Genomic DNA, 8145 nt, shown 5'->3' with positions numbered 1-8145 from the left:
AATAATCTAGCAAGTAGAGCATCATAACAAGATAACCTTTTCGTAGTGAGTTGGGTTTTTTTCCCCCTTAGGTCCTGCCTCTCAAATTACAATGTTCTCCAAAATCAGCCACTTGCTCTGACCCATCTGTAACTGATAGATCCTCAAGATGGCTCAGCTCTTCCTAAATCGTGCAGACCACTAGGTATGATGTAGCCTGTTTCCCCACATGCATCATCAGTCATTAGAGCAGCCCCAGTTCCACATACCATTTTATGTGCTACCAACTCATATTCAGACATGGTAATTCAAATGAATATAGGTTGACTGCTCTATTTCTGTACCTGCACATAGATATTCAGCAACATCAATATTCATTTTCAGTCCCTCCTTAAATGAACTGAAGTGTGAATACCAGGCTTCAGTTGTGTAGCCTTGAGTGGTTTGTATCTTTTGTGCAGCAGGAGAGCTTCTCCCTCGTTAGTCTACAGCTGCAAAGAACCCACGTACATGAAGTGAATTCCTTTGTGCCTCCAGTCTGTCACGTGTATTCTAGCTTGGTTTTATTCCTCTCTGGCTATTCGGTGTGGCCATCTCAGCAAGCATGCATAGATTTTTCACGTTAGCTAGTTTGTGGCATGCAAACTGTTCCTTCAGCATCTGTTTTCAGCTTTCCTGTGCTGACATGCATAGTCAACTACCGAGTATCATAGAATCATAGAATATCTCAAGTTGGAAGGGACCCATAAGGATCATCAAGTCCAACTCCCTGCTCCTTGCAGGACTACCTAAAACTAAACCATATGACTAAGAGCATTGTCCAGATGCTCCTTGAACTCTTGACAGGCTTGGTACTATGATCACTTCTCTGGGGAGCCTGTTTGAGTGACTGTCCAACCTCTCAGTGAAGAACCTTTTCCTGATGTCCAATCTGAACTTCCCCTGTTGCAGCTTCATTCCATTTCCTCATGTCCTGTCGCTGGTAACCAGAGAGGGGAGATCAGCACCTCCCCCTCTGCTGCCCCCCTTGAGGAAAGTGTAGACTGCAATGAGGTCACCCCTCAGCCTTCTCTTCTCCAAGCTGAACAAGCCAAGTGACCTCAGCTGCTCCTTGTAAGTCTTGCCCTCGAGCCCTTTCACCATCTTGGTCACCCTCCTCTGGACACACTCTAATAGTTTGATGTCCTTCTTATACTGAGGCGCCCCAAACGGCACACAGTACTCAAGGTGGGGCCGCACCAGTGCAGTGTAGAGTGGGACAATCACTTCCCTTGACTGGCTAGCTGTGCTGTGCTTGATGCACCCCGGGACATGGTTGGCCCTTTAGTCTGCCAGGGCACACTGTGGACTCATATTCAACTTGCCATAAACCCAAACCAACAGACTGAAAGACTTGATGTCAACCCAAACCAGTCAGTAGAGCAATAAGTGCTCATTTGTCAAGATCAAACTACAAATCTCAGGCAGAGTAAGAAGCATCTGGACAACCTGTGGTACTGCAGAAATGAGTTTGTCGTACCCTCAACTATTTTACTCCAAACGGAACAAGTATTTTTCTTGCAGCTTTTTTTTTTTTTTTTCCCCAATAGCTGGGTTTGGATTTTCTTTGGAAAACAGACAATGCTATCCGTAGCTGCTGATGGGAATTTTTTCAAATAGACTTTGAAAATGGTCTTCTGAATTTTGCTGCTTTATATCAGACAACATCATTCATTGCTTGGAATGTAATTTCTTTTCCGAGGAATTGGATATGCCACAGTATTAGTTTGTTGGTCTTACTTGCCATCTCTAGGTGACCTGATTAGCATTTTAATCTCTCTGGCTGTGAGAGCTGGGAGGGACTGATGCCTTCATCTAGATTTCTTCCTCTCCTACCCACGCCAGAAAGTCATCATTATCAAAAACATGGAAAATGTGTTCTTTGGCTGAGCTGGAAAGAGATGATATTTAGGAACTGGAGATGACATTTAGGAACTGTAAAGTATGATCTGTGGCCTAAACAAATTATTCTGAATTAAGATTAAATAGCATTTTAATTAGTAGTATTTATCTCAGATAAGTTTGTTTAACATTTTTTTAAGTTTTAAAAATGTATTCTATTTCAGGAATAGAAGGGGCTGGGATCTGAGCTTCATAGTTTTGATGTGGATTGATTTGACTGAGGACATGATTTTTTTAAACGAAAATGCTGTTACTGTTCATAATGTGAATACTCTTTTACTGTTATAAAGGGATTCATATTGGTATAGTTCATACATTTGCCCTAAATGAGAGCCTGTATATATGATGTGTATATATGTATATATGTATATGTGTATATGTGTATATATGATGTGTATATATGATGTGTATATATGATATATATGATGAAGTGTATGTGCATCAGTAGGATCATACCTACATCAGGAGGATGTACTGATACTACTATATAAATAAGTTTTGGTAAAGCTGTACAATTTTTATGGATACCCTGGCCTACACTTCAACTCATTTATGTACACAAATAAAATATCAACATGGAAAAAAAGCCCAATCAAAAACTAGCTAAAAAAGCAGAGAAAGAGATGGGGTTTTTATTTCCTAGTAATTGTTTGGTGAAAAATAATCAATATGCTAGTAGGTAATATAGTCTGAGTTGCAATGTTTTCATTACAAATTAAATTGGTATTGGCCACCAGAAAAAAGCTTGGGGCAAAGCTCACAGGATCGGTACAGCAGCATGGCTGAAACAGAACAAGAGCTTCTGACCTCTTAAAAAGCAAAGAAACAAAAGCAAAAGAAAAAAGCCCCCAAACCTATCATTTTCTTCATAAGCAGATGTATGGAAAAAAGGGCTGGTTTAATACATTTTCAAGCTGCGTTCTTAGGGCAAATCGTAGTTAATATTCCCATCCCCGCTCTACATCCCAGGCACTCTTAGTGCAGCTAGCGCATGTGTTTATGTTTAGAAATGTGAAAGGAGACTTGCTTCACTGTGATGAGCTGTTTGGAGATGTCGCTCTGTGTCTGTACAGTTACTTTCCACTCCACAGCCTTTAGTATATGTCCACTGTATGTTGTCTGCCGTGCCCTAGACCTAAACTCTTTTTATCTTCATGCAGTTTCTCTTGTCTTCTGCTATGTCTTGTACTCTTCTAGGTTTGATCCAGGTTGAATTTATTTCAAAATAAAAATTTAAAAGAAAATACATGAAGTATTCTTTTGGAGAGAGCGGGGAGAGCAGGGTTGATTGGCTAGATCAGCCTCAGTGGCTGTCAAACCCAGTCTCTCTAAGCTTAAAGGATATTGATGGAATATTGGCAGACCGGTCATCGTTCCAGTGGAAGGAACTCTTGCTACTCAATTGAGTACAGGACTATAGTTAATTTAACTGTCTCTTTAATCAGTCTTTCTCACAGTCTGTTCTGCAATACTTATACCATCACATCTGAACTATGTTACTCTTATAATTAATTTCTCTTTTCAGTACACATCTAAAGGGCTACTGTTATGCCCATATTACAGATGGGAAACTGAGGCCCTGATATTTTTGGCTGTGTACTGTTTTACACTGATGTCAAAAATTTCAGATGGTTATTTTATGTGTTTTATATTATTATGTGTTTTATATTATTATGTGTTAAGTCTTGAGGATTTCCTTCATAAACTGTTGGGAATTGCTGTTTTGGAAAGGGTGGCAAAATAATTTTTAAGACAATGGCGGTCAAAATGAACACAAGATAGGGACTGCAAGCTTACATGTGCACGCTTGCCAGAGTATAGTCTAAAAGCAGGATTTCAAGGCTTGTGCTGTAGTATATTGGAAAAGCTATAGCACCTCAGAAGATTAATCCAAGAAGCAGTAGTTGTGGTTTAACCCCAGCCGGCGACTAAGCGTCACATGGCCACTCGCTCACTCCCCCCCAGCGGGATGGGGGAGAGAATCAGAGGAGTAAAAGTGAGAAAACTTGTGGGTTGAGATAAAGACAGTTTAATAGGTAAAACAAAAGCCGTGCACACAAGCAAAGCAAAACAAGGAATTCATTCACTACTTCCCATCGACAGGCAGGTGTTAAGCCATCTCCCGGAAAGCAGAGCTCCGTCATGCTTACAGTTACTTGGGAAGACAAACACCATCACTCCGAATGTCCCCCCCTTCCTTCTTCTATCCCAGCCAAAACCAGCACAGTAATCTTGAGCTACTCTGCAAGAAATGCTAAGCACAGGGCTATAGCTAACATCTCTCTTCCCCACAGAGTTCCAAGTTTTATACAGCTTCTTCAAGGTGCGTAGCAGAATGCAGATTCTCCCTCCCAGATTAATATCCTAAGACAATCTCTTCTCAAATATAAAAGAATTCCATGGCTTCTGTTGACTTCATTGCTCCTTTTTCTGCTCTACAAATTTGTGAAAAGATATCAACACACTGTATCTATATGCAACTTTTTTCTTTTTCCCTGTTTTCAGAAACTTCATCAACTCTGAATATTTTTCCCTCTTTTTGCAGGGTGGTCAACTGTGGTTCCCATGTGAATTTTAGATATACTTTCTAAACTGTTTTCGTTCTGAGCAACAAACCCCCTTTTTAATATGTTTGTTCCTTTCCAGACTTGAATATTTTATTTACTGTGTGAGTGAACTGAAAAAACCTTTTTCCTAGGCCATCAGAACCCATTCTGGGATTTGAAAGGATAGCAATTTTGAGTGATATCATACCCTGTTTTAGCTCCTTAATATCTTTTTTCCCTGAAAATTCAATATTAGCATTATTGCATCTATATTTTTCTCATTTTTGACAAATTCCATACACGCATGGGATATTTATCATCCAGTATCAACATGTCAGATTGAGTATGATTAAATCAAAGAAGAAAACAAACAAAAATTAGAAAAAGTCCTACTGTAAACAGCTCTGCAGATTCTTTATTGTACTATCGATTTTAAGCAGGCCTCCTCATTGATTTTGGGGGGGAGTTTGGTTAAAAATCAATAGTATGAGATGGCCTCCTGATTGTACCTTAAAATTTGTACAAAGACAATAAAAGGATTTTATGTGAGGGAGGGACTTTTTACTAGTACCATTAGTATGAGAGTTAACGGGCTGTATTCTGATCACTGTCACTTCTGAGTAAGTTTTCCTTTGACACATCATGCAGATCATGCACACAGAGAACAGGCTGTACGCATGGAATCCATACCTTTCTTCATGCAGGAGTGAACAGCTTTCCACATCTTCCTGGTATCAGGATTGATTTCTACATATGCAGAGACCCTTGGGAGAACTGGAAGGAAATAAGCAGGACACAGTTGAGATAAAGGATAGGGGAAACAGGCACTCACTTAGCCCTCATTTTTTAACCAATTTGGAGATGCAGAACGCCTAATACCCTTTAGCTGTTGCCATGGATTTGTGTGGTCTGCCACAGGAACTCTGCTCTGTTCTGTGAAGGCAAGCAGCTCCCCATCCCCAATGAAAGGGTCTCCTAGAATTATATTTTGCTGAATTCCTTGGTTCACAGAGAATTATTATCACAAAGGCACAACATCGTTCTCTTCATTGAGTTCAGTGGAATGGCTTCGTAGTTACACAGTGGCTTCATATTTGGCCTGAATTCTGTAGTCATGCTTTACATTCAGCTTTCCAGTTCTGTATTTGTTTTAAATGTTACAAGAGGGTCACTGTAAAAGAAGATGGCAGTTTGGAAAGCTTCAGTACATGCCTAAGAAATATGAAACTCCACCCATCCATCCAACCATGCATCCATCCATCCAGGTAAAGCTGGCTTACTCCAGATGAACTGTGGGATGTAGTGAGGGAGGACAGAGAAGTCCAGCCATGGGAAGTAAGTGGCTTGAATGGCTGCTGCAGCTTCTGGTTACCGGTGTTCAAAGCAATTCCCACTCTTCTCTTGGTCCACCCATGGCATGGCCTTTTGTGATACCCAAAAATGGAAACAGAGACTGTATTCATTGACTTCTGTGGAATCAAACTGGATTTATACTGGTGCATACTTTTCTTTTTTTCTTTTTTGTGATCAAAGTTTCCAATAAACTTCAGAAGGACACAGAAAAATGTAGAGTGGTTTTGCTGATGCAAGCATATTTACCTCAGTCCTGTTTCTAGCAATGCTTCAAATAGATATATGTGCTATTGAAGTGAGAAACTCAGTAGAGAGCAAAAAATAAATCCTGCATATAAATGGATCTACAAACAAATTCTTAGAATAAAATTAAAGCTAATGATCCAGTAATCTCTGACTACTGTAATATGATAAAACATGAAACATACCTTCAAGGTATGCAATCTTATGGAGCTCAGGTTGTTATAAAAGCTTAACTGACCAAGTTTCCTCCTTACTTTTAATTTTATGCTTTTCCTAGCGATTCCAGAGAGCTATTTGTTGGATAGCTTTCAAATTTTTGATTCATTTAAACAGAAATAAACTCTGAGGTTTGATAATCAATATTGCTAATTATTACGATTAACTTGGAGGCCTTGAAGGGTTGTGATTAGATGAAGACATTCAAGTACTTTACTCACTATAAAGAATAGCAGAATTTTTGTAACACGTGGAGTCTTTATATGGGTTGGCTCCATTGCAACCAATGGCTTTTAAAAACTCAAGAGTTTGTTTTCTTCCTTGTATTTGTCTGTGAAGTATTAAAGGATAAATTCCCTCCAGATGAAGATCTAGATCTGAGAGCAAATCAAAAATTGAATGTTTTCTGTCCCGTGCAAACACACGTACACACATGCCTGCACATGCAGACACATACACGTATGAAAACTAACACTTGCTTTTAGTTCATGTAACGTTTGTTTCAAGAACTCGAACTGTTGAGAACTTGAACTGTTTATACATTTCAAGACCACTAGGTGCTGCCTGTTCACTGCCGCAAACCTTACAGTCTCTCATAGTGAGAGGAAATATGTGAATTATTCATTGTATCAAACTGAATTTGAGGCCTTTTGCTTCCCAATGTAATCTGAACAACTGAGAATAAAGCTAAAAATATGGTAGAGGACTTATGTTGTGTAATTAGGAGAATCATTTCCTTGGCCACTTAGTTTTGAGCCCTCAATTACTGACATAGTGAATAAAAGGTATTAAGAAAATCCTGCAAAAAGCTTTCCAACATTTTAAGAAAGGAAAACACAAAAAGCCCTCTCATATTCTGCTCTGACTGGCATAGGAGGGATTTACTGTCAGGTGATTACTGAAAATTGAAAAATGTAATTAAGATTCACTTAAAAGTTTCTAATCTCACTTTAGCTCTGATGCTCATTATCATCTTAAATGTGACATCTATTGTTTTTTAAATAACACACAAAGAGCTGGGATCTTACAGCTAACACTCAGTCCTTCCTAATATATTTCATTACCTGCTAATTTTGTACATGCAACTGCAGATTAAGGACAGGCAGGAATAGAAGAAGAAAGTTTTTCTGCGTGGTTATAATAGAAAGAAATAATACACATCTCTAGCTTTAAACAAGCCTATCCACGATAGTTGTAAATATGCTTAAGAGCGAAATGCCAACAGCAATCGCAACATGTGAGTCACCTATCCGCAGCCAAGTAGAAGCTCACGGCTGCATGAAATGGCTTGGAAACCTTTGTGATTTTGCTGTGCTGAACAAACCTGTATTCTTCTAGAAGATGGACTGTTTGCAAATAAATACGGGACAAGAAATAGAAGTAAAGGGCATGGATATTGTGTCGATATTAGCATATTATGACAAATGAAACATTGAAATAAAATGTGCAGTATGCGGAAAGCAGGATTATTGCTGCTACGTGTGTTTGATACCACTGTTCTCTTTTCTAATGAAAAAGAGATGACATTTCATTCTTCCTTTGGCTCAGATAGACCATCTCTATTATTCTTCCTACTTCTCAGTAGGAAGAATAATAGAGATGTGAAACTAATGTTGAAAGGCAGACCGAACATTATCAAAAGTTTTTGTAAAGATTTAGATAAAAAATTGCAAGAGAACAATTGTTCTCTCCGTGTCAGTAAAATGACCCTAAGAATGAACTGTACCCACATTGTTTTCAAGGTCCGGAAAAAAATAATAATGCTCGAATAAGCAATAAAATACAGTAAATTAGTAGCCTAGGTGAAGAGATTAATCACTTCTGTAAAATATCTGTCTGTTAATACCTCATGTAAAGACTGTCTTAA

The sequence above is a fragment of the Platalea leucorodia genome (genome assembly GCF_965183815.1).
Source record: "Platalea leucorodia genome assembly, chromosome: 1".
In the NCBI taxonomy this organism is placed as follows: domain Eukaryota; kingdom Metazoa; phylum Chordata; class Aves; order Pelecaniformes; family Threskiornithidae; genus Platalea; species Platalea leucorodia.
Note: the sequence above shows the minus strand (reverse complement) of the source record.